We start from the raw sequence: 26006 nt of genomic DNA on the forward strand, positions 1-26006 counted from the left end.
CGGCTCCATTGAATCTGATGGGCTAGCATTGCGCTCCTAGCATTGCTAGCAATGCTGTCACAGTGACAAGGGGACTCCCTGCGGAGATGAAGAAATCCTATGCCACAGCTGTGGCAGAGGATTGCGATCTTCTCTGTATGTCAATGGGGAAACCCCTGGATGTGACAGCATCCAGGGGTTTCACATCCAAGGAATCCCATGCTGCAGCTGTCAGAGCAGCAGCAGGGGATAGCAGGCAGCGCACTTTATATGCGCATAAGAGTTGCCAGGTGCGTTTTTTTCAGCGTGACGCCTGCTTCAGTCAAACAAATGTTTTTACGCAGGCATTTTTGCGTACATAAATTCGCACATAAAAACGCCCATCTGACTGAGCCCTAAAAGAAGACTAGCCTGTCACAAAAAGTTTGCCAAGTTCAGTGCCAAGGAATATAGGAAAAACTTTAAAGGAATAACTAAGTATGAAAGTAGTGTAGATCAAGACAGAGAATACCAATATACAGTAAAGTGGTGCCACAAACTAAAAGGAGTCAAAGATGCTTGAAATTTAGTACTCTTTTCTCTGACTGGTCAAGCAGCTGTGCGTACTACACATACACCATGACATGTCTCCACTGCAGGTCTTCAGTGGCAAAAAATGTGGGAATTACTGGTATAATTTATAACTGGTAGGCTCGGTAGCATCTTTTATTCTATACATCCCAACCAGCCTTTACCTCTGTCACTGTGTTAGGAGTTAAAACAATGGATGGTATAATATGAATTAGACTCACAAATAATTCTAGCAGATGACTAAAGATCACACATGTATGCTCTTCAGGCAAAGGATGTGCCGTGTGCAGATGGAAGATGAGAGGTGACAAATGTGTTGAGAAAGACAACGTGGTACATTATGCTCCCTCTCATCAGTGTTAACATGGCAAATGTCTAATCTTGTGTATGTCTACAGTTACTTCCATTTCTTTAAACCACTTCCACATCTTTAAGATGTAAACTTCTTTTAAAAGCCGTAGAGGAAGAATAAACTGGAGTAAACTCAAGCTAAGATAAAGTTCAAGACAGTTTTTTGTGTATCAAATACATATGTAGAGCCAGGCCTCGTTCACACTGCAGATTTGGGTGTGAATTTGCTGCACCATTTTAGCATTATATTGAATGTTATGAAAATCAGCACCATAGTCCATACAGTGCAGGCATTCCTTTTCTTGACTTACTACTTAGGGCTTATTAAAGGGTAAGCACGTGGGGGTAAGCACTTCTGTATGGCCATATTAATGCACTTTGTAATGTACATCGTGCATTAATTATGAGCCATACAGAAGTTATTCACTTACCTGCTCCGTTGCTGGCGTCCCCGTCTCCATGGTGCCGTCTAATTTCAGCGTCTAATCTCCCGATTAGACGCGCTTGCGCAGAAGGGTCTTCTCCCTTCTCTTGGGTCTCGGCACGGGCGGCGTTCTGGATCCGCCCCCTTCTACGCGTCATCGCGTAGCTCCGCCCCATCACGTGTGCCGATTCCAGCCAATCAGGAGGCTGGAATCGGCAATGGACCGCACAGAGCCCACGGTGCACCATGGGAGAAGACCCGCGGTGCATCGTGGGTGAAGATCACGGCGGCCATCTTGGTAAGGTAAGTAAGAAGTCGCCGCAGAGCGGGGATTCGGGTAAGTACTAAACTTTTTTTTTTTAACCCATCCCTTGTGTTTGTCTCGCGCCGAACAGGGGGCCTATTGAAAAAAAAAAGCCGTTTCGGTGCGGGACAACCCCTTTAACATGACTACATGCACAAATATGCTCGCCTCAGCTCGCCAGTAAATTATATAGGAAACCAGATGCTGGTAATTCATTGTTACATGCAGAGCGGTCATCCTGCTCGTGTCGTCACGAACGTGACGATGGGGGAAGTTACACGTGCTAGGCGCCTATGTAGTAATAATAGAGATTACATGCAGGAATGTCAATATATCACCAGAATATTGTATGATAAGGGTCATTCGGATCTGTTGATCCAACGTGGACAGCAGGTCACATCAGATAATTATAGAAAAGGTCATTTACAGTTATCAAAAGATAATCCTGTGCAGTAAATGTCCTGTTGGAGGAAAAAAATGTCTGTATGTTGGAAAAACAGGACAGAAACTTAAATCCAGGATGAGATCTCATCGCCACACGATTAAAGAAAGAAAAACAGAATTACCTGCGGTGGAGCATTGTTCCGGACACAAGATAGAACATATGCAAGTTGTTATATTAAAAGGCAACTTCAAATCTCAGTGTCACAGAACAAGTTGGAAGTGCAAGTTTATAACCATCTATGACATTCTCAAGACAGGAATTAACATTGCAAGTGGATTCATGTGTGACTGGAGATTATGAGAAATCTATAGCAGTGATAACACCCAGGCCTGGTGACCCCCTAACATCAATTTAAGGACCATAAAACTTTAACATCCCTTATCAGTGGACTAATTAAGTATTTACTCCTCTGGTATTGTTTTTAAGTCCAAATTAATCACATCAAGTCTGTGCCTTTTTATATGTATGTGTATATATATGAGGAGTAGAGAAGCCTTTAGAGGTTTGAATCCTTGCTCTGATTTCCTTTACATTTATTGATGCTTTGTGGTAACATTCCTTATTGTGTTAGATGTTTGCCTTAATGTCATCTGCATCCATAATGTGACTAGTCAATCACATTTTTCTCTACTGGCTAACACGGTACCAAACCTTTTTTTTTGTTTTAGTCAATTATTCATCACATGTGTGGAAGTGGTGTGTTATTAACCAGAAGCAGGGAGTTGGGTACGACATTATGAGGAAGAGCCCAGTTTGCAAGGATTGAAACGCTTTCACCTTTAACTTTTTCTAAGGAAGTCCTAATAAAACTTTTGTTTTTATTCATATGTGAGTACTGGAAGAAATTTTGTGTTTTGGAATTGATCGACCTGTGGATGAAACGGCTTCCTTCCTTGCACCATGCCTTTCAGATTCCAAGGTAATGCCTGGTATGGGTGAGCTAGTTCAACTCTTTTTCATAGATTTTTCCACACATGAATTTGGAAATCTGCATTGAAGTAAATGAGTTAATATGTCATTTCATGGTGAAGTTTCCATACAAATTTTGCGCAGAAACTTTGTTGGGCACAGATTTACTCCATTAACTGGCCTCAGAGTTCTTCTACAGATTAAACTGTCAGATCATCGGAAAAATCTGGCATGGATCTGACAGTATTACGTCCATCGGAGCGTGATCTTATTCTAATTAAATTAATACAAGATATGTAAGCTGATTGAACATGCAGAATGATAGGAAAAGATATTAATTAGATTGTCTCATGTCAAAATGAAGTGTAATATGGAGGCAGGTTGCCGCCTAAATTCGGAGTTGAGTGCTAAGCACAATCTCCCCTTGTAAGTCATTCTCATACAGTCTCGGAACGGAGAGATTTGGGTTTGTGAATTACTGTACACACTAAATTAAATGCCAAAGAAACAAGCATGGTGGACTGGATACATCACTGACCACTGGATGTTTGTCTTGGGGAAGATGTACAAGTGGATCGTGTTTAGCTGCATTTGCTACATAACTTAAATTCTAGGTCTTAACTTTCGAATTTACGACTTAAAAGCCAACATTTTTTGCTGCACTTGCCTTTGCTTAATATGTAAAACTCTGCTCAGCATCTGTATCATGTATAATTCTTCGAGATTGTCAAGAGTCAAAATGAACTAAGGGTCCATTTACACCAAATGATTTATTGTTTGAATGAGCCAACGTTGGCTTCTTCAAATGAGAAATCGGTCAGTCATTCACATTCGTTGCATGAGGCCTTATTCACACAAATGTTTTTACATGGCTAATTTAGCCATGATAAAAAATGACGACCATTTGGAGCCTTGGTTTCCAATGTATTCATTCAGATGAGTGATTTTTAGCCATGTAAAAATGTTGCACGGGAACAATAGGACATCAGCGACCAAAAACAGAACCGATCTTATAAGCAGTCGGAAAAGATAGGTAGTGCCCTATCTTTTTGCCGATATACACTGGAAGCTCCCATAGGCTTCTTCCAACAATGGGAAAGGGTTACAGCTGCCTGTATTTATCCATTAGAAGGCATTCCAAGGATTTATGCCAAGGAATTTTTGCCCTGCGGTGTGTATTTTTGCTAATACACCACAGCCGCCCATGTGCATGGACAAGAAAAAGTAAATTTTGAGCGGGACTTGATCGCAGCTTTTTTCACACATTTTTCAACCGCAATGCGTCCAGCGTGAAAGCACTTTGCCTGTGTGAATAAGGCCCAAGTGAATAAGCACAACTGAATGATCTCTATTTAAACTGAATGATAAGTTAACGAGCCAACAATGGTTTTTATGCGTGTATAAAATGAACAGTTTCTCGTTTGTCGTTGGCTGCGTTTACACTGAACAATTATCGTTCATTTTTGCTCGTTTGTACAATTTTTTGAACGATACCGTTCAGTGTAAAAGGACCTTAATTTGTGTAGAACATAGATTATCAACCTTATTAACCCCTTGCAGAGACATCCTTTCAGAAATTTCAGAAAGGGCTGAGATAAAAAAACACAATTACCCCACTTTTAGGATTACATTTTAACTTCATTCTGGGTCAGTATGACTATGTTGATACAGAATTTATGTAGTTTTTATTACGTTTTTAATACTTTCAAAAATATACTTAAAAATAAAAATGTTGCCCCATTCTGACACCTCAACTGTCGACAGAGCTGTGTAAGTGCTTGTTTTGTGGAAGATACTGAGGATTGCAGAGGTAAACAGGAAAATAAAGCAAGTCTGGCATTGTGTATTTTCTTTCTACAGCACTTATGTGAGCTAAATATTATACAGTGTATCAATCGGGGCTTTCTTGGACACGGAGATATCAAATAAAAAAAATGGGAAAATGTCTTTCTTTACTTTTAATACTTTCACAGCGAATAGGAGATCGGGATATCTAGAAATCAAGATAGCTGACATTAAGAAAAAAACCACTTCCCAAAATATTATCCCATGACTGTGAAAAATATATATACCATTATAATGAGATATAAGTGCAGAAAACTAGTTCCTACATCCCCAAATGTTGTGTATTAAAGGGGTTGTCCCGCGCCGAAACGGGTTTGGTTTTTTTTCAATAGCCCTCCCCCCATTCGGCGCGAGACAAACCCGATGCAGGGATAAAAAAAAAAAACGGATAGTACTTACCCGAATCCCCGCGGTCCGGCGTCTTCATACTTACCTTGTGAAGATGGCCGCCGGGATCTTCACCCTCGGTGGACCGCAGGGCTTCTGTGCGGTCCATTGCCGATTCCAGCCTCCTGATTGGCTGGAATCGGCACACGTGACGGGGCGGAGCTACGAGGAGCCGCTCTCCGGCACGAGCGGCCCCATTCAGCAAAGGAGAAGACCGGACTGCGCAAGCGCGTCTAATCGGGCGATTAGACGCTGAAGATTAGACGGCACCATGGAGACGAGGACGCCAGCAACGGAGCAGGTAAGTGAATAACTTCTGTATGGCTCATATTTAATGCACGATGTATATTACAAAGTGCATTAATATGGCCATACAGAAGTTCTTACCCCCACTTTGTTTCGCGGGACAACCCCTTTAATGGACTGCGGTTGATGAATGCCGCATGCTATGAGTGCGCAGCACAGCAAGAATACTGGCAGCTATTTATCATGAAGGGATTTTTGATGCAAGTTTTCGGCCAGATTTTTTTCCTCTCCACATTATAAAATGTATCAAATTTATTGCATCTTTGAATATGTCTAGAGACGTAGATCACTTTGTACGTCATCTAGCTACTGCAGTAAGATTGTGACAACTTTTATAACTCTTTTAAAAGTTGCATATCATAAATGTCTCCCGATACTGAACAAGCAGCGAGTCACACCCAGTTTTTCTGACACTTTTGAAAAGTGGAGTGAGAGACATCTGTTGTTTTTGGCACAATTCAGTAGTAAATCTGTCAAAATTGATTTGTGCCAAAAAAGGTGCAACTTATTCTAGAATTTTTTGTGGGACACCAGTAATAAATGTGCCAGATGGAGTTGATGCTTAGACACAACTAACATGCAGATGGTGTGAGTGATGGGTTGTTGTTAGCTTTACTAGAAGTTATGGAATAGTTTAGACTGGTGGTTCTCAAAGTTTTTCAGCCCAGCTCCCCCTTTAGGCATTGGGATGGTGGCTAGCACCCCCAAGCCTTAGGCCGCCTGCAGACGAGCGGGTCGGATCCGGCAGCGAGAATTCTCGCCGCGGGACCCGACCCGAGAGCCTGCAGAGACGAGCGCGTACTCACCCGCGCCTGGCGGCCCCGGCTCTTTCATGTGCCGGCTGCATGCGCAGACCGGAGCCGGCGGCCGGGTGAGTGCGTGCCCCGCACAAAAATAGGACATGCCGTGGTTTGTTTGCCGCGCGAGATTTCGCACGGCCAAACCGCGGCCGTCTGTATAGGAGTGCGTATTGTAATGCACTCCTATGCAAACTTTCAGTGGCGGAAATCCTGCGGGAAATCCCGCCGCGGGATTTCCGCCCGTGTGTAGGCGGCCTTACTAGTTTAAACCCAGTCAAAGTTTACCATGTTTACAAAGTTAAAAGTACAAATTAAAGTACCAAATACTTTGTTTGGAAGGTTTGGCAGTGTTTAACAGATCAGCATTAATTTTTAAAACATGTCTCTAAAAATTACCAAAGAAGTATATTAGTCATCAAAATGTTAGCTGCTAAATATTTAAAAACAGGTTAATTGTGGAAATAATAATAAATAGGTTTTATTGCAGAAGATAAGTTTATTTGGGAAGCAATCAATAATACCATCTTTAATTATCATTCGATAGAAACGTGCAACGTATAAAGAAAATGCAAGAAACACCCTAATTAGAGTTGAGCGAACATACTCTGCCGAGCTTGATGCTCGTTCGAGTATTAGCATACTTGATGGTGCTCGTTACTCGAACGAGCATCAAGTCGTGTTCGACCCCGCCCCAGTTTTTGGCTCCTCCCTGCTGTGATGTGCCTCTTTTGGCCCCTCCCTGCCGTGACTCAGCGCGCGTCATTGGCAAATTTTTTTGTCTGGCAGGCAGGGGAGAGAGAGAGAGAGAAAGAGAAAGAAAGACGAACCTAGGAAGAAAAAAAAAAAAAGCCCGGCACCGGGCGTCCCGCATACAAAAATGCTCGAGACTCCGATTGTAGTCAATGGGGTTCGTTACTCGAGTAGAGCTCTCAAATTTTACGAAAAGCTTGACTAACGTGAACTCAAGCATTTGGGTGCTCGCTCATCTCTAACCTTAATCCTTAATGGTCAGAAGACTAATTAAAATGCAAGAACAATGAAATTCGACTAATAATGTTTGCCACAAGCAATCTGTGTCAATAATGGCTGCCTTGGGCCTAATGAGCGGATGCCAATTTCCCGATATCTAATTCTATCTTCAGGTCAACCACAGTCTCAAGTTGCTCCTTACACATATCTGAAGCTTGTTTATCTCTTTTGTCAGGAGCTGCTGAACTGCGCTAAAGCCCCTCTTTGCTAAGTACGTAGATGGAAAAGTTAACATGACTAACTTAACTTACTGCCACAGGTTAGGAATTCTTCACTTTCACCCAAAAACATTTATAGCCAGATTGTTGGAAAAGTGCTTGGGCTTCGCTATCATATTTCAAGTTGATCAACTGCTTTTGTAATCTGGGATGTAATTCTCCTGCGTCCGCTGAAAATGGATTGCGTACCCACGTTGGTATTTCAAGGGTACATAGATCATGAAAACTAGTTTGCATGTTTTCTTTGGTTTTTTCGAGGTGTGAGCAAAAAACATCTAAGTCTGTATCTTGAAGTTTGTCTCCGTCTTCACGTGCAATTTCTTGAAGACTCAGAAACTGACAGAGCTTGCATCAACTCAGGTTATTGGTATGAAGATCCAGTCCTATAGTAGAAAAATAGAGCAGCCTTAGAAGTGCAAAAAGTAGAAGGGATACTTACATCCAAAAGGACATCTCTCTTTATTCAAGAATTCCACTAAAACAAAGCCAACGTTTTGACTGCCACTTGCAATCACAGAACAACAATCAATATATAAAAACACTCTGACTTACAACAGTTATGTAGACGGAGGTATCCAGAACTGGTTACGCATGTTTGCCATATTGCATAATAATAGAGAACAAAAGGTCCATACATGGGAGGTGCGATCTTGGCGTCTCCAAGAGTGTACTGCACATGTGTAGGAAATATCCTGGATCTCACAGGATTACCCAACCAAAGATTATCGCACACGCACAGTTCTCTCAACTCCCTGGCAATATAATGAGTCTGCGCAAACACCGTCACCAGCTAGTTTACATGTACTGTGCATGCATCACAGGCCAATGTACATCGCAGGTAGCTCTTCAGTGTCCATTGAACATCATGGGTACCGTGGCTTTCAAATAAAAAAAAAGATACTATACCTAAGTGACCCCCCCCCCCCCTCGATGTACTTGTCATGGGATTAAACAAGGACTGCACCAATGTTGGCACCAACACCAAATTAGTGTGCGCGCATCCACATCTTCAATTCCGTCTGTCATCTATGGATATCATAATAGACCGTGTCATGTCTGTCCCCACGTACAACAGGAGTTTATTTATAAGAGGGGAATCCTATCTCTCATATACGTGATCCCTAATATGAAACATATCTAAGGCAACTGATAGTACTATAAAGCTGTATGTATGAAATAACCAACCAGTTTGGTTCCCAACAATGAGAACTGACTAGATCTATCAATCAGTCCACCATCCTACACAACAGGGCAAATCAATAAGCAATACAGTGGAGCAAAGAATAAAAATCATTACTCGCTTCTTCTGACGTTCTGCGCCGCTCCTGCAGGCTGTCGCTCCCTCCTGGTTCCCGGCAGAGCATTGCTTTCTGGACGCAGGGCTTGAAATCCCCGCCTCCAGAAACACAGCCAATCACAGCCCTTCAATGACATCATTGTCATTGGCTGTGATTGGCTGAAGGCACGTGTGTTTCTGGAGGCGGGGATTTAAAGCCCTTCGTAGAGAAATCAATGCTCTGCCGGGAACCAGGAGGGAGCGACAGCCTGCAGCAGCGCCGCAGAACGTCAGAAGAAGTAAGTAATGATTTTTATTCTTTGCTCCACTGTATTGCCGGCGTATAAGGTGACAGTTGGGGGGTCGTCTTATACGCCCCGTCGCCTTATACGCCGGTATATATTTTTATTGTAACACTTTTCTGGATGAATTGCAGGGAAGGGCTTATATATTTAAGCCTTTTCCAACAATTCATCCTGCGCTCGCCCGCAGCCCATTGCTTTCAGTGGAACCTGCTGTATTGCTGGCTCCATTGAATTCAATGGGCAAACATCATTCTTCTCTGCCACAGCTGTTACAGCTGTGGCAGAGAAGAAGGATTTGTCTTCTATATGTTCTCAATGGGGTCGGCGCTGCTGCCGCCGGCCCCATTGAGCGCATGTAGAGAAGATTTATGGCCTTAAGAAGGACCGTTGGGGTTCTTGAAACCTAAAATACTCCTAACACTCTCCCTATAGCAGCTCCAACACGATACCACTTTCCCTCAGATATGTCAGAATGCATCAGTGGCGAGCCGCGGGAGGGGCAGATTTTAATACTCGGGTGACACCTAATCTCGCCAGCCACTCACTGCAGGGGGGTGGTATAGGGCTTGAACGTCGCAGGGGGAAGTTGTAATGCCTTCCCTGTCTTTCTATTGGCCAGAAAAGCGCGCAAATTTCTCAGGGAAGAAAATGAAAGTAACCCGAACACCGCGTGGTACTCGTCACGAGTAACGAGCATCTCGAACACCCTAATACTCAAACGAATATCAAGCTCGGACGAGTATGCTCGCTCATCTCTAGTTAGAATTCATTAGACATTTTCTCGATTTTGACCCATTTATGGCAAGGAATCAAAAATAGAGATGAGCGAGCGTACTTGTCCAAGCTTGATACTCGTTTGAGTATTAGGGTGTTCGAGATGCTCGTTACTCGAGACGAGTACCACGCGGTGTTCGAGTCACTTTCATTTTCTTCCCTGAGACATTTGCATGCTTTTCTGGACAATAGAAAGACAGGGAAGGCATTACAACTTCCCCCTGCAACGTTCCAGCCCTATACCACCCCCCTGCAGTGAGTGGCTGGCGAGATCAAGTGTCACCCAAGTATTAAAATCTGCCCGCCCGCGGCTCGCCAAAGATGCATTCTGACAGAGATCAGGGACAGTGCTGCTGATGCCGGAGCTGCTATAGGGAGAGCGTTAGGAGTTATTTTAGGCTTCAAGAACCCCAACGGTCCTTCTTAGGCCATAGTCAGAAATCGCAGATCGCACCTATCTGCGATCTGCGATTCCTGTTCTCTTCTCTATATGCACTCAATGGGGCCGGCGGCAGCAGCGCCGACCCCATTAAGAACATATAGAAGACAAATCATTCTTCTCTGCCACAGCTGTAACAGCTGTGGCAGAGAAGAACGATGTTTGCCCATTGAATTTAATGGATCCGGCAATACAGCAGGTTCCACTGAAAGCAATGGGCTGCCGGCGTGCGCGGGATGAATTGTCGGGAGGCAGGTCTGACTCACACCCCCTTCACACCCACTGCCGACCACGCTGAACTCCGTCTGCCGGGACAAGGTAAGTATATATATATTTTTTATTTTAACACATTTCTGGATGAATTGCAGGGAAGGGCTTCTATATTTAAGCCTTCCCGACAATTCATCCCGCGCATGCCGGCAGCCCATTGCTTTCAGTGGAACCGGCTATAAGCATGTAACCCAGGAGAAGTGGCAGCGGAGTGTCATGCAGGCAGTGATTGTGCTTTGTTGTAGGTAGTGTGGTGCTTAGCTAAGGTATGCATTGCTAATGAGGGTTTTTCAGAAGTAAAAATTGTTGGGAGGGGGGGGCCCACTCTTGCCGCTATTGTGGCTTAATAGTGGGACCTGGGAACTTGAGATGCAGCCCAACATGTAGCCCCTCGCCTGCCCTATCCGTTGCTGTGTCGTTCCCATCACTTTCTGGAATTGCCCAGATTTTCACAAATGAAAACCTTAGCGAGCATCGGCGATATACAAAAATGCTCGGGTCGCCCATTGACTTCAATGGGGTTCGTTACTCGAAACGTACCCTCGAGTATCGCGATAATTTCGTCCCGAGTAACGAGCACCCGAGCATTTTGGTGCTCGCTCATCTCTAATCAAAAACAATTTATTATTAATGCAATTCACGTTATCTTGACCCATAATTAATTTATTTACAGTGAGGAATTTTATATTTAACAAAAGGGAACAGCAATGGGGACAAAATTTGCCCCTTGCTATGCAAACCCTTATATGGGCCTATTTGAGGATTGACACATGAACCATCCATCTATAGTCTTCCATAAGAGATTCATAGATGATGTTTTGATCATTTGGGAAGGCTCTAAAAATACAGTACAAGACTTCTTTAAATCTACAATTCCAATGATTGGGGCCTTGAGTTTTCAGAGAACATCAGTAAAGACAAGATCATCTTCTTAGATTTAGAGCTCTTCTCCTCGGATAACTGTATGCAAACAAAAACACATTTCTAAAGTGAAGATGCAAATAGTTTTTAGATTTCCATAGCTAACATCTAAAAAAATGGATATTAAATATACCATATAGTCAGTTCTGGCATATAAGGAGACATTGTACAGAAGACTCCGACTACAAAGAACAAGCTCTATTGAAAGGAATGGGATGAAGGCTACCACTGTAGCAATGATTTTCAGGGGAAGGGCTTGAAATATAAGCCCTTTCCTGAAAATCATGGCAAGCTGTGAAAAAAGTAAAAAAAAGAAAAAAAAAGATTAACTCACCTAGGAGAGCCATCCGGTTCTTATTTCTGGCCCTGGCAGTCGTCTTCTCTGTTCTGAATGCTGGGGATTCAAAAATCCCCACCTCCAGAAAGCACTGCCTCTCATTGGCTGAGTGCTGTGGCCAATCAGAGGCAGTGCCCAGCCATCATTGAATGACAGCTGAGTGCTGCCTCTGATTGGCTGAGCGCTGTGGCCAATCTGGGGCCTGAGAGAAGAGCTGGATGGCTCTTCTAGGTGAATTAATCTTTTTTTTTTTTCTTTACTTTTTTTGTCAGAATCAACAGATTGGTAGTCAAGACAATGTGATCCACGATAGAACTGAATAGCAAAATTATGAATTGTAATTTGGGGTACAAGTGCAGCATATTACAGATATTACCGTTCAATAGACCTGATGTTCATAAGAAAGAGATGTTGGGAAGTCTAGATTAATAAGCAGCTAACTAACTGATGCTCCAATAAATTACGTTTAGCCACTGTACTACTCTTATAGCATTTTAAACTCTCAAAAAATCTGTTAAAATTCAATCCTTTTTAATTTCCTGAACTGAAAAAAAAAATATTTAAACTTGAGAACATGGTCTTAAATGGTTTACATGCTACTGAGTTCTATGTGTCATTTTCTGCTAATAAACTAATCAAGATTAATGGATTAATTTACCAGATGGTTACAATGTTATTAAAATGCAAATAGATGTTTTGCATTAATTGTTCAATATTATATACAGTTAATTAGAGTTTTTTATGCAGTCATTACAGACTTTACAATCAGTTCTAAACATTAACACTAGAAGGAAAACAAAGGCTCAGATAAATGATATTATCTATTGATTTGCATATTTAAAAAATACATTGAACTCCACTCCAAAAGGTTTTTTTAGTATGGTGGTATTAAACTGGATTCCATTTCCATTTATAGGTTTCGACATAATTTAATAATATAGAAGATTTTTTTAAGCTGCCAACTTTCTGCAGTTTTCAATCTGGCCAATGAGCTTTATAATAGTCTAACACTGTCTGCTCTGTAGAGATGACATCTCTGCAGTTATTTCATTATCAGCACAGTATCAAAAAGGTATCAACTATAATATAAAGCTAGAGGCAGATAACATAGGATCACATCTTATATTTGTGATGGATGCATCTCACTTACTCCCCTTCCTGCACAGTGAATATTAGACATTACAGAGCATTTCCAATCTTCCCCAGTACTCATTTTGACGTTTGTCAGTGTGCCTACTATAAAGCATATTCCTGAAGTACTGTGCACAGTTAGGCCTCGTTCCCATAAGTGTTGTTTTGCACGCATCTGTGCTGTGCAAAAAGCAGCGCTGCACGCATGTGCAAAAAAACCCGGGAGCGAAGCTCTGTGCCCATTGCTTTTAATGGGGCCGCCACTGCTGCCGCCAGCCCCATTGATAGCAATGGGCTGCAGGCACCAACCGCAGTGATTTTCGGGGAAAGGCTTGAAATATAAGCCATTCCCTGAAAATCATTCCTAGCTTGTGTAAAAAAAAAATATATATATATATATATATATATATATATATATACTCATCTCTCCGCTGCTGTCGGAGCTCAGTGCGTCAAGCCGCTTGTCTTCCTGACACTGCTCTGAAGCTCTTTCAGAAGGCGGGGATTTGAAATTCCCTCCTCCTGAAAGGACTGTGTCTGATTGGCTGAGCACTCAGCCAATCACCGGCAGCAATCACTCATTCATTGAATGATAGCTGAGCACTGCCTGTGATTGGTCACACTGCTTAGGCAATTACAGGCAACATTCAGCCATTCATTCCCCGCCTCCTGAAAGGGCTACATCAATGGATAAATAAAGGAGTTACAATTTTTAAAAAGGGGGTAGAAAAAAAATGAAGATGGAAGAAAAAAGGGCCATGTCCTTACGAACTCAGTCAGATGAGCGATTTTTTTCTTTAGCGCATGAATAGCCACGCTAAAAAAAATTATACATCGCGTGTAGAAAAATCACGTGAATGGGTGTATTTGCACTCGCATGCCCTATCTTTTGCAGGTGCAATTTTTTTTTGCGCTTCTAAAAAACATACTGTGAAAGCTTTCATAGAAAGCATTGGTTCTAATAGAGCAATTTTTTAAGGGTGGCTATTTATGCTCTAAAAAAATTGCTCGTCTGACCGAGCCCTAAGGGGTTAAAAACAATATAGTGAAACATATTCAATTTTACACTTAGTCTTTATTTTCTCATTGTACAGTTTTTCAAATTCCACTTTCTGTACATGATTATGCGGGCTGCCATCTTGACTGAGCTGCAGATAATAGCATTTAGAGATATGTTTTACAGAACGACTATTGGGCCATTCAAACAATGAACAGTAACTGATCCATTGACTTTTATGGAAGAGTGTTGTGGGCATGCTCTGTGACTTGTGCAGAAGTCATTGTGTAGGGAGGGGGAGTCTACAAGCTGTGACCTACTATGAATGGGGAATTAAGTGTTATCTATATATGGGTGTCATCTTTTATTGCAATCCTGCCTAAGATGATAATGACATGATTGCTGAAAAGTTCTTCCTACAGAGCAATCCTATTATTAAAATTAGTGATCAGTGTGAAAAGTACAGAATTCTAGGATTTTTAAAAATATAGATTGTGACAACTAAAAAATAAAATTCAACTCACCTAAGACTCTTAGGGCTCAGTCACGCGGGCGTTTTTACGCGCAAATTTTTGTGCACATAACGCAGGAAAAACTGTACCTGGCCGTGCTTTTCCGCTCAAAAAGTGTGCTGCCTGCTATCCCCTGCTGCTGCTCTGACAGCTGTGGCCGAGGATTTCTTCATCTCCACGGGGTGTCCCCTTGTCTTTGAACACTGGGATAGCATTTTCACGGTCATCCTGAATCACAGCATTGTCACAGTGTCCAGTGACAAGGGGACTCACCGTGGAGATAAATTAATCCTCTGCCACAACTGTCACAGCTGTGGCAGAGGACCTCAATGTTCTCCTATTGAATTCAATGGAGTCAGCACTACAGATGGTGCCATTGAAAGCAATGGGCTGCCGGCAAGCCATGCAGGGATTTTTGGTGAAAGGCTTTAATTATAAGCCCTTCCCTGAAAATCATCCCTAAAATGTGTAAAAAATAAAAAAAAATGTATGTTCACCTCTCTGCAGCTACTGCTGGGGCTCAGGCGCGTCTAGACGGGTCTTCTCCTGAACTGCTTTGAAGAGCTTTCACTAGGCAGTGATTTAAACTGAGCACTATGACCAATCAGAGACAGCTCTCATCTATTAAATGACAGCTGAGAGCTGCATGTGATTGGTCCCTGCACTCAACCAATCAGAGGCAGCACACACCCTTTCATTAAATTCAATCAATGACAGAATTCAATGAATTGATGAGCACCAAAATGATGGAGAACCCCCACAAATGACCCCATATTGAAAACTAGACCCCTTACGATTTTCATTTTTTTGATAATTGCGTCAATTTAAAAATAGTTTTTTTTGTACAGCATACATATGAATGAAGATTTGCACCCTAAAATGGATCCCCATATTTGTCCCTTGTTCAGAAACATACCCATTGTAGCCCCAATCTACTTACTGGACACATGGCTTAGACTATAATGGAGGGAACACCCATTGGATTTCAGGGCACAACTGAATAAATTCCAAGCCCTATTGCTCACTTGTGCAGAACAAAAATTGACTACCTAAAAATACTTCCCCCTTCCTCCTTTTTTGGCATTCCCCAAGGGTGCGTTCACACGAGCGTGTTTTTGTGCATACTTAGGTACGTACATTTGTGCACACCTAAGTACGAGCAAAAACACACGTGAACACAGCTGCGTGCTTGTTGTCAATGGAGCCTCGGCTGCTGCCGGCGGCTCCATTGAAAACAATGCTCTGCCAGCTCCCTGCATTCTTTTTCAGGGAAGGGCTTTACATAAAAGCCCTTCCCTGAAAAAGAAACATTGTAGTGCAAAAAAAATAACTTACCTCTCCGCCGCTGCCATGACCCCCACGGGGATGAAGAACACATCTACCGCATGTGGCAGATGTTTCCTTCACCCCCGCTAGTTAAAAGAATTCCCTGCTGCTACATCTGCCACATCTGTGGCAGATGCAGCAGAGGAATTCTTTAATTCTTAACCGCAGCTGTCACACATAACAGCTGTGGTAGAGAATCCTGCTGCCGGCATCCCCATCAATGGCTTTTCACTGATACTGATAGCTGAGAAATATAGAGCCGGGGACAGCAGTAGAAGTCGCCGCTGAGCCCCGGCAGCCGTTAATGGCTTTTTAGGGAAGGGCTTCATAAGGGTAAAAACTAACCCTGGCAAATTCTGCAATAATATCCAAAACATGTGGAAGGGATTTTTCAGGTTAAAAAATACATAAAATGATGTCATCAGTAAACAGTCCAATTTGGTGATATGTGGGACCACTTTTAATACCATGAATAATAAGATAGGGAAATGGTTCCATTATTAAAGCAAATATCATAAGAGCCGAGGGATATCCTTGCTGAGTGCCATTAGAAATGTTTAAAGGGGTAGAAAGGGTACCTGAAAAGTAAACCTGAGCAGAAGGGCATGTGTATAAACCATAATAAGTGAGAGAATATGAAGGTCAAATCCATATTTAAGAAGTATCTCCGACGGGAATCCCCACTGCACCCTGTCAAACACCTTCTCCGTATCCAGTGGAAGAAGCTGAGAAGGCATTCACCAAGAACTCAAAAAAAGAGAGATCTGTCTAAAGGGACATGTATCATCAGCTGTCTGTCGTCCCTTTACAAGCCCTATTTGGTTTCTTTCAATCAAGGAAGGAAGAATATCTGACAGTCTCTTAGCTAGAATCTTTGTAAATAATTTTAAATCTTTGTTTAAAAGTCATATGGGTAGAAATGAGAAGGAACATCCGGGAATTTCCCTGTTTTCGGCAGGGTAACTAAAAGTGCTTTCAACATTTCTGGAGGGAAACTCCTTTTACTCTGATCTCATTAACCCCTTAGTGATGGCCCAATAGTGTTTTTCCATCCTGCCATTGCAGGACGTGTATAGAAGGAGAGAGCACCGCTGTCTCTCTCCATACAGCGTGGGCGTCAGCTGTTTATTACAGCTGACACCTGCGGGCAATAGCTGCAATCAGCCGCGTGGCTGATCGCACCTATTAACCCGTTAAATGCCGCTGTCAATTCTGACAGCGGCATTTAAATCCCACAAACAATGTTCGGGGGTCCTGTACGCCCCTCCCTCCCCCTGCGGTGAGATCAGGGAAGCCATGCAGCCGGGGGCTTTCTGAAAGGCCCCAGCGATGCCTTAGGAGACTGCCTATCAAGCCATCCCCGTGGTTGTCAAAAAGCAGTATGACGTAATGCTATAGCATTACGTCATACTGCAGGAGCGATCAAAGCATCGCATGTTGTGGTCCCCCCTGGAGACTGAAAGAAAGTGTAAAAAAAACAAAACAATAAAGTTTTACTAATTATTAAAAAAACAGTAATAAAAGTTTTAAAAAAAACCTTTTGCCATATTTGCAATAAAAGAATCTAAATAATAAAGCAAAAATATGTATTTGGTATCGCTGCGTCCGTAACAGTCCGATCTATCAAAGTAATGCATTATTTCCCCCACGCTGTGAACGTCGTCCGAAAAAAGAAATAAAGAACGCCAGAAATGCGCTTTTTTGGTCACCCAGTCTCCAAGAAAAAATGTAATAAAAAGCGATCAAAAAGTTGTTTGTATACAAAAATAGTACCAACGTAAATGTCAGGATATACTGTACAAAATGAGCCCCCATACAACTATGTCACCAAAAAATAAAAAAGTTATTGTGCGCAGAAAATAGAGACAAAAAATAATTTTTAAAAATGCAAATATCTTTAAAAAAAAAATACAACTAGTACAGTAAAAAAAAAAAACTTTACAAGTTTGGTATCGTAGTAATTATACTGACCCATAGAATAAAATTATCATGTCATTTTTGTTGCAGTTTGTGCGCCGTAGAAGCAGGACACACTGATAGATGGTGGAATGTCACACCGAATGAATGACGGGCGAGAGCTGGCTGTGATTGGCTGAGCACCTTAGCCAATCACATTCAGCTCTTTCAGCAGCCGGGGACTTTAAATCCCCGCCTGCTGATAGATCAACACCACAGTGCAGGGGACAGCAGAAGAAGACCTGGCTGTGCCCAGGCAGCTGAAGGGAGGTGAGTATCTATTTTTTTTGTTTTTTAAATGACTTCTACTTGATTTTCAGGGAAGGGCTTGTATCCAAAGCCCTTCCCTGAAATCAATTGCCAGCAGCAGAATCCTCTACCACAGCTAACATGTGTGACAACTGCAGTTGAGAATTGAAGAATTCCTCTGCTGCATCTGTCACAGATGTGGCAGATGTAGCAACAGGGAATTCTTTAAACTAGTGGGGATGAAGGAAACATCTGCTGCATGTCCGCAGGGGTCATGGCAGCGGTGGAGAGGTACGTTTTTTTTTTGCACTAAAAAGCCCTTCCCTGAAAAAGAATGCAGGGGGCCGGCAGAGCATTGTTTTCAATGGAGCCGTCGGCAGCAGCCCCAGCTCCATTGACAACAAGCATTCAGCTGTGTTCATGCGTATTTTTGCTTGTACCTAGGTGCGGACGTATGTACGCACCTAAGTACGCACAAAAACATGCTCATGTGAACGTACCCTAAGGCCTTAGTCACACGGGCGTTTTTTCGCGTGATTTGCGCATCGCATGACGGATGCGCATGCGCAAATCGCGTGACCGGCGCCGAAAAATCGGCCGAAAAAACGCCCGAAAATCTGCTCCTAGCCGCGTTTCATTAGAAACGGGCCGGAGCTGTCCAGCGCATTGCATTCAATGGAGCCGGCAATACAGCCGGCTCCATTGAAAGCAATGCGCTGCAGGCGAGCCCGGGATGAATTGTCGGGAAGGGCTTAAATATATAAGCCCTTCCCTGCAATTCATCCTAAAATGTGTTAAAATAAAAAAAATTGTATACTCACCTTTCCGCTGCAGCCGGAGTTCTGCCACGGCCGCTGTCAGTTCTCCTGAACTGCTTCTCAGCACTATTCAGCCGGCGGGGCTTTAAAATCCCCCCCTGCTGAATGAGTTGCCTCTGATTGGTCACAGCCTGACCAATCAGAGGCAGGTTTCACTCACACACCCATTCATGAATTCATGAATGGGTGAGTGACTGCTGCCTCTCATTGGCTCAGCGGGATTTCTGTTCTATAATTTATCGGACAAGCGCATAAAAAGCGCTCATGTGTCCGATACCATTGCAAAGCAATGGTTTTATAAAATCGCCGGACGCATGCGCATGCGCAAATCGCGGCTAAAAACGCCCGTCTGACTAAGGCCTAAAGGAGGAAATAAATAATCCAGTTGGAAATTTTGGGCAACTGAAAGTAGTTTAAAAAAGACAATCTTTCAGAAGAGGTAGGTTGGTGTTTTTTTTTTATCTAACTCGAAATTACTGAGCTCTGCATAGTACTCAGCCAAAGTATTGGCTATGCCCTTAGGATTCATTATTTCTTAGTATTATAGATATAATTGGAATGTGTAATTTAGCCTGTTGAGATTTAAGTTGTTTAATAGAGATGAGTGAACCTACTCAGCCACGCCCCTTTTTCGCCCGAGCACTGCGATTTTCGAGTACTTCCGTACTCGGGCGAAAAGATTCGGGGGGCGCTGTGGGTGAGTGGGGGGTTGCAGCGGGGAGTGCGGGGGAGAGGGAGAGAGAGAGGGCTCACCCTGTTCCCCGCTGCTACCCCCTGTGCCGCCACGCCTCCCCCCGCCACCCAGCGCCCTCCGAATTTTTTCACCCAAGTACTGAAGTACTCGAAAATCGCTGTGCTCGATCGAGTAAATACTTGAAACGAGTAGATTTGCTCATCTCTATTGTTTAACTAAAACTGTTCCAGGTTTGTGCCAATCATAATATATCTCGAGCTTACACAAGGCCAAGTCATACTTAAATAGATTTAGGTTGCGAAGTTGGTTAGGTAATGAGGACATTTCAATTGTCTAGCGAGGAATATCCGGTTTTGTTAAGTACTGAGCAATGTGCTGTGTCAAGACTGTAAACTTAAAGATAACTTGTCTATTTTTCTGATCAAAAGCTGCGTGTTTTATAAAATGCCCTTTTATATGGACCTTATGCACACACCAAAGAGTTGTATCAATAAGCTGCTAATTATCGTTAATGGTGAAAAATGCTGAAAGGCTGTCAAAAATATCAGGTAAATACTTGAAGTGATGCAAAACCTAATTGTTAAGGTACCATAGCAAGTCGGAGAATGGATTAGGCTTTTCTCTAGTAGACATATATACAGGGGCATGGTCAGACTACATAATATATTGGAGATAATTCTTGGAATAACACCCTTATTAGAGATGAGCGAGCACCAAAATGCTCGGGTGCTCGTTACTCGAGTCGAACTTTCAGTGATGCTCGAGAGTTCGTTTCGAGTAACGAACCCCATTGAAGTCAATGGGTGACTCGAGCATTTTTGTATATCGCCGATGCTCGCTAAGGTTTTCATTTGTGAAAATCTGCAAAACACAAGAAAGTGATGGAAACGACATAGAAACGAATAGGGCAGGTGAGGAGCTACATTTTGGGCTGTATCTCAAGTTCCCAGGTCCCACTATTAAGCCACAATAGCGGCAAGAGTGAGATTTCCCCCCCCCCCCCCCACTGACAGCGTAAAGATCGTTCTCCTCTGCCACAGCTGTAACAGCTGTGGCAGAGAAGAACGATGTTAGCCCATTGAATTCAATGGAGCCGGCAATACAGCCGGCTCTATTGAAAGCAATGGGCTGCCGGCGTACGCGGGATGAATTGTCGGGAAGGGCTTAAATATATAAGCCCTTTCCTACAATTCATCCAGAAATGGGTAAAAATAAAAAATATATATATACTTACCTGGTCCCGGCAGAACGATGTTAGCCCATTGAATTCAATGGAGCCGGCAATACAGCCGACTCCATTGAAAGCAATGGGCTGCCGGCGATCGCGGGATGAATTGTCGGGAAGGGGTTAAATATATAAGCCCTTCCCTGCAATTCATCCACAAATGTGTAAAAATAAAAAATATATATATACTTACCTGGTCCCGGCAGACGGGGTTCAGCGCAGCAGGCTGCAGTTCTCCTGAACTGCTCTGAACAGCTGTGAGTAGTATTGGCTCAGCGCAGGGACAGCTGAGAGCTGCCCCTGAGCCAATCAGAGGCAGCCCTCACTCACCCATTCATGAATTCATGAATGGGTGTGAGTGAGGGATGCCTCTGATTGGTCAGGCTGCGACCAATCAGAGGCAGCTCAGTCAGCAGGCGGGGATTTTAAATCCCCGGCTGATGAATACTACTCACAGCTGTTCAGAGCAGTTCAGGAGAACTGCAGCCTGCCGCGCTGAACTCCGTCTGCCGGGACCCGGTAAGTATATATATATTTTTTATTTTAACACATTTCTGGATGAATTGCAGGGAAGGGCTTATATATTTAAGCTCTTCCCGACAATTCATCCCGCGTACGCCGGCAGCCCATTGCTTTCAATAGAGCCGGCTGTATTGCCGGCTCCATTGAATTCAATGGTCAGTGCTCGTTTAATTGAGACGAGTACCGCGTGGTGCTCGTCTCGAGTAACGAGCATCTCGAGCACCCTAATACTCGAACGAGCATCAAGCTCCGACAAGTATGCTCGCTCATCTCTAACCCTTATCAACAAAGAAGTAGTCAACATTTTGCTCATTTTGTGGGAATGGGAGAACATTGTGTAATAGCAGGTGTTTGGGTGCTGTATTCTCCATATATGGTGCATTTCAAATCTATGAAATATATAAACTAGAGAAGAAGCATCACATTTGAAGGATAATAAGGTTGAATCGAGAAAGCTCCACATTACTTGGGTAAGGTCGCCTAACATGATAAGTGAACCAATTTTGATCTGGTTAACAAGTGAAATAAGCTTCCATACAAATCTGTCCTGCCTAGTGTTAGGGGAACGTAGAGAGACCAGCGTGAAGGGAGCGCTATTTATCATACACACTAAAATGACATATCGACCTTTGTCTTCAGAGATTTTCATTTCCTTGGTCAGGGAAAAAGCAATTGATGATTTGATTGTGACGGATATTCCACATTTTTTCTCTTTTCAGCAGAGGAACAAAAGATGTAAGGAAAATGTTTATTTTTTCTAATCTGGCTAGGTCTGCTCTCTGAGGCCGGAGAAACTCCTTCCAATATTGTACTCTTTTAAACTTGTCATATTTTCATGGCAGCGCAATGCATTTGCATCGGATCTATATATTTGTGATTTTCACGCACGTTAAAAGCTCACAAGTGCTCTAATAGTTTGAATGTTAAAACTTGCATCAAAGTTGAATGCAAATGCAATGTGATTTTCTTAGGGTACATTTACACGAGTGAGAAAATCCTGCGGGTTCTGCGGGTTCACAGATCTTGATAAAAAAAAACAACATTATTTGCAAGGGGTGTATTTTAACAGTCTCACGGGGGAAAAAAATTCTTCAAACAATAAAAAATACAGATATGTAGCAAGATAATTGGAAAGTGAGACATCCAACAGTATACTCAGGACCAGATAGAAAGACAATCAGGAAATAACATGCCAAAGTGGGGGTATAGTAGTAGTCTCTAAAATGTGCAAAGAAAGTAAAGGAAACACCCAGCAAACATGACTATAACAGGGAAAGGATGAAAAGCAAATTTAGCTCTGGAAGGGTCTTCTTTGATCCCATCATTATTGTAACTAAATCGCAATTACACTGTACGCTGTTTCCCATGCTTAGCAGCCACAATAGAATCTACATGGACTTTGGTAGTGGAGCTTCTTATGTTTTTGGATGGAGCTCCCTTGGAAGGCAGGAGATTTCCTTTTTTTCAAAAGCTAAGGACTTATTCCGGAGAAGGAGCTAACGCTTTAGAACCATTTCTAGTGATTATTAATTTTACCAGGGACCTCCTCTTGTTCTGGATGGTGTGATCTCAAAGGAGTTTAACTTAAGGTGCAAAGGCCCTTCTGAGATCCAAGGTAGCGGCTGATAGATACACAAAAAGAAAGATGCTTTTAAAGTAATCAGATAGATCAGAGAGATTCCTGGATAGTTCCCATAAGTCTCTTCTTTAAGGTATACCAGAATATCACGTTCTACAGGAGACCTCTGTTGATCTGAAGAACACAACTCCTGTAGCTTATTCTGCCGTTAATGCAGGGGTCTCTTTTTCTCCCAGTGCTGTCACTCTGATTAAAGTGCTGGCCAAGCATGCATGGTTAACACTGTATTCATTTCAATGGAAGTCATGGAAATGTCTGTTAAGTAGAGATGAGCGAGCACCAAAATGCTCGGGTGCTCGTTACTCGGGACGAAATTATCGCGATGCTCGAGGGTTCGTTTCGAGTAACGAACCCCATTGAAGTCAATGGGCGACCCGAGCATTTTTGTATATGACTGGTGCTCCGCTAAGGTTTTCATTTGTGAAAATCTGGGCAATTCAAGAAAGTGATGGGAACGACACAGCAACGGATAGGGCAGGCGAGGGGCTACATGTTGGGCTGCATCTCAAGTTCACAGGTCCCACTATTAAGCCACAATAGCGGCAAGAGTGGGCCCCCTCCCTCCCAACAATTTTTACTTCTGAAAAGCCCTCATTAGCAATGTATACCTTAGCTAAGCACCACACTACTTCCAACAAAGCACAATCACTGCCTGCATGACACTCCGCTGCCACTTCTCCTGGGTTACATGCTTATAGCCGGTTCCACTGAAAGCAATGGGCTGCCGGCGTGCGCGGGATGAATTGTCGGGAAGGGCTTAAATATAGAAGCCCTTCCCTGCAATTCATCCAGAAATGTGTAAAAATAAAAAAAATATATATACTTACCTTGTCCCGGCAGACGGAGTTCAGCGCGGCCGGCCTGCAGTGGGTGTGAAGGGGGTGTGAGTCAGACCTGCCCCCTGATTGGCTCATCTCTACTGTTAAGTATGGTTTGTGGATCCATTGTGTCTCCCTGCCAAATGGAACCAACTGGTAGGATAGGCAGCTGACAAGGTGAGGACAGAACAGAATGCGGAAACTTGGTGCAAAAATGAGAACGGGCCTTAACCTGGACTCAGATAGATGAGGTGTCCCTGTCCTGGAGATACTCCCGAAGGTGGAGAGATCCAGGCCGCCTTTCCTGATCCTAACTCCTAGACGTCTCTACCTACCTGGTGAGGATAGGAATCCAGGGTCATATGCACCGAGCTGATGTAAGTTCACCCATTTTATTTCCAATGTGTCATCTGCTATCACTAGGGGCTTTAAGCTCACTTTGTAAGCACAAAAAAACTGGCTGCAAATCTCTGAAAATGAGGATTTGAGCTCAGCTAGCAGCAGTCTCTTGGTTGTTTCAGATATAGGACCAGAGGGGGATTGAAAGCTATCTGCTGTTTGGGTAAAGATAGCTCGGAGACACACAGAGCATCAATCAGCTGAGTTAGGCTGCTCTCACACCGGTGCATTTTACTGCGATTACCGCTGCGTTTTGAATGTCTCAGTAATCGCAGTACAACGCTCCCATTGATCTCAATAGGGCCTCGCAGACTTGCCTTTGATCGCAACGCTGGACGACGCTTTCCAATGCCATGAATTTTGAGTGCTGTTTGCTCTATTTTTCAGTGTTTAGCGCACCTCAGCTCATCACAATGATGGGGTGTGCTAAAACACACTGTGGGCCGCAGAAACATGCGTCCAAAAACAAAAGTAAAATCATGGCAAAGCACCAATTTTCATTCAGTGTAATCATGGTGATAAACGATAATTCATTTGTTTATCTATGCAAGCATAAAAATCCTCATTGGATGGTTGGCCTGATGAACTGCTGATTCATGCATAGAAGCAACGGGAGCAGATGCTGCAGGAGAGTAATGGCCGTGAAATTAGCATCTCAGAACTTGGTATGGTAATGCTCTCCTCGTTTTGTAGAGCTTTCTCCTTTGTCAGCCTCTCTGTGCCATTTTGTAAGCAGGCAAAAATGTTGCCTGCTTACAAAATGTTTTAAGCAGCTTTTCCTCTTCCTTCAATGGGTCATGCAGCCACTGGGTGCTGTAGTAAATACAACTGCGAGGTATTTTGCGTATGCTTTAAGCCAAAAATAGACAGTGTAAACTGCGTACAGTCCTGTTATATAGTGCGGATCGACAGGACACACACAGGGGTATTTTGCGTATGCTTTAAGCTAGAAATAGACAGTGTAAACTGCGTACAGTCTTGTTATATAGTGCAGATCGAGAGAACACACACAGGGGTATTTTGCGTATGCTTTAAGCCCAAAATAGACAGTGTAAACTGCGTACAGTCTTGTTATATAGTGCAGATCGAGAGAACACACACAGGGGTATTTTGCGTATGCTTTAAGCCCAAAATAGACAGTGTAAACTACGTACAGTCTTGTTATATAGTGCGGATCGACAGGACACAGACGCCGGCTGAGAGGTGAGTATTGCGTTTTTTTTTTTTTACCTCACTCGAATATAAGCAGAGGCGGGCTTTTTCAGCACATTGTTTTTGCTAAAAACTCAGCTTATACTCGAGTATATACTGTATGCATATACTTTTTTATTTTACACAAGCAAGAAGCCAAAAAGTAGAGTTTTTTTTAATGAAAACCAAATGCAGATCAGTTTTATTTGTCAAACTACATGCAATGCAATTATAAAAGTATGTGGGTTCATAGGTGTCCATAGCCTTTAGTATAAGCCTCTAACAGTCCGATTAAAATTGGGAAAATCCTTCTGAAGACGTCACTTTTTCATTGGAGATTATGAATTTATGTCTCATGTAAAAATATTTGTCACACAATTGAATCACATTACGCCCATTTTTACTTCTTTGTGACATAGTTAATTTTAGCTTTAAGAACCAGTAAATTGTTTTAACTTGTCTATTTCACATTTTGCGGGATGAGTTCCAGTTCTTTATAGGAACCAATTTTTGGTACATATAATGTATTGAATAACTTTCATTAATTTTTTTGCTGGAGGCCAATGGAAAATCAGCACTTTCGCCATTGTTCACCATGTGCAATAAATATAATTTTAACTTTATTCTACAGGTGATTATG

This window comes from Eleutherodactylus coqui, chromosome 9 (genome assembly GCF_035609145.1).
Source record: "Eleutherodactylus coqui strain aEleCoq1 chromosome 9, aEleCoq1.hap1, whole genome shotgun sequence".
Taxonomy (NCBI): domain Eukaryota; kingdom Metazoa; phylum Chordata; class Amphibia; order Anura; family Eleutherodactylidae; genus Eleutherodactylus; species Eleutherodactylus coqui.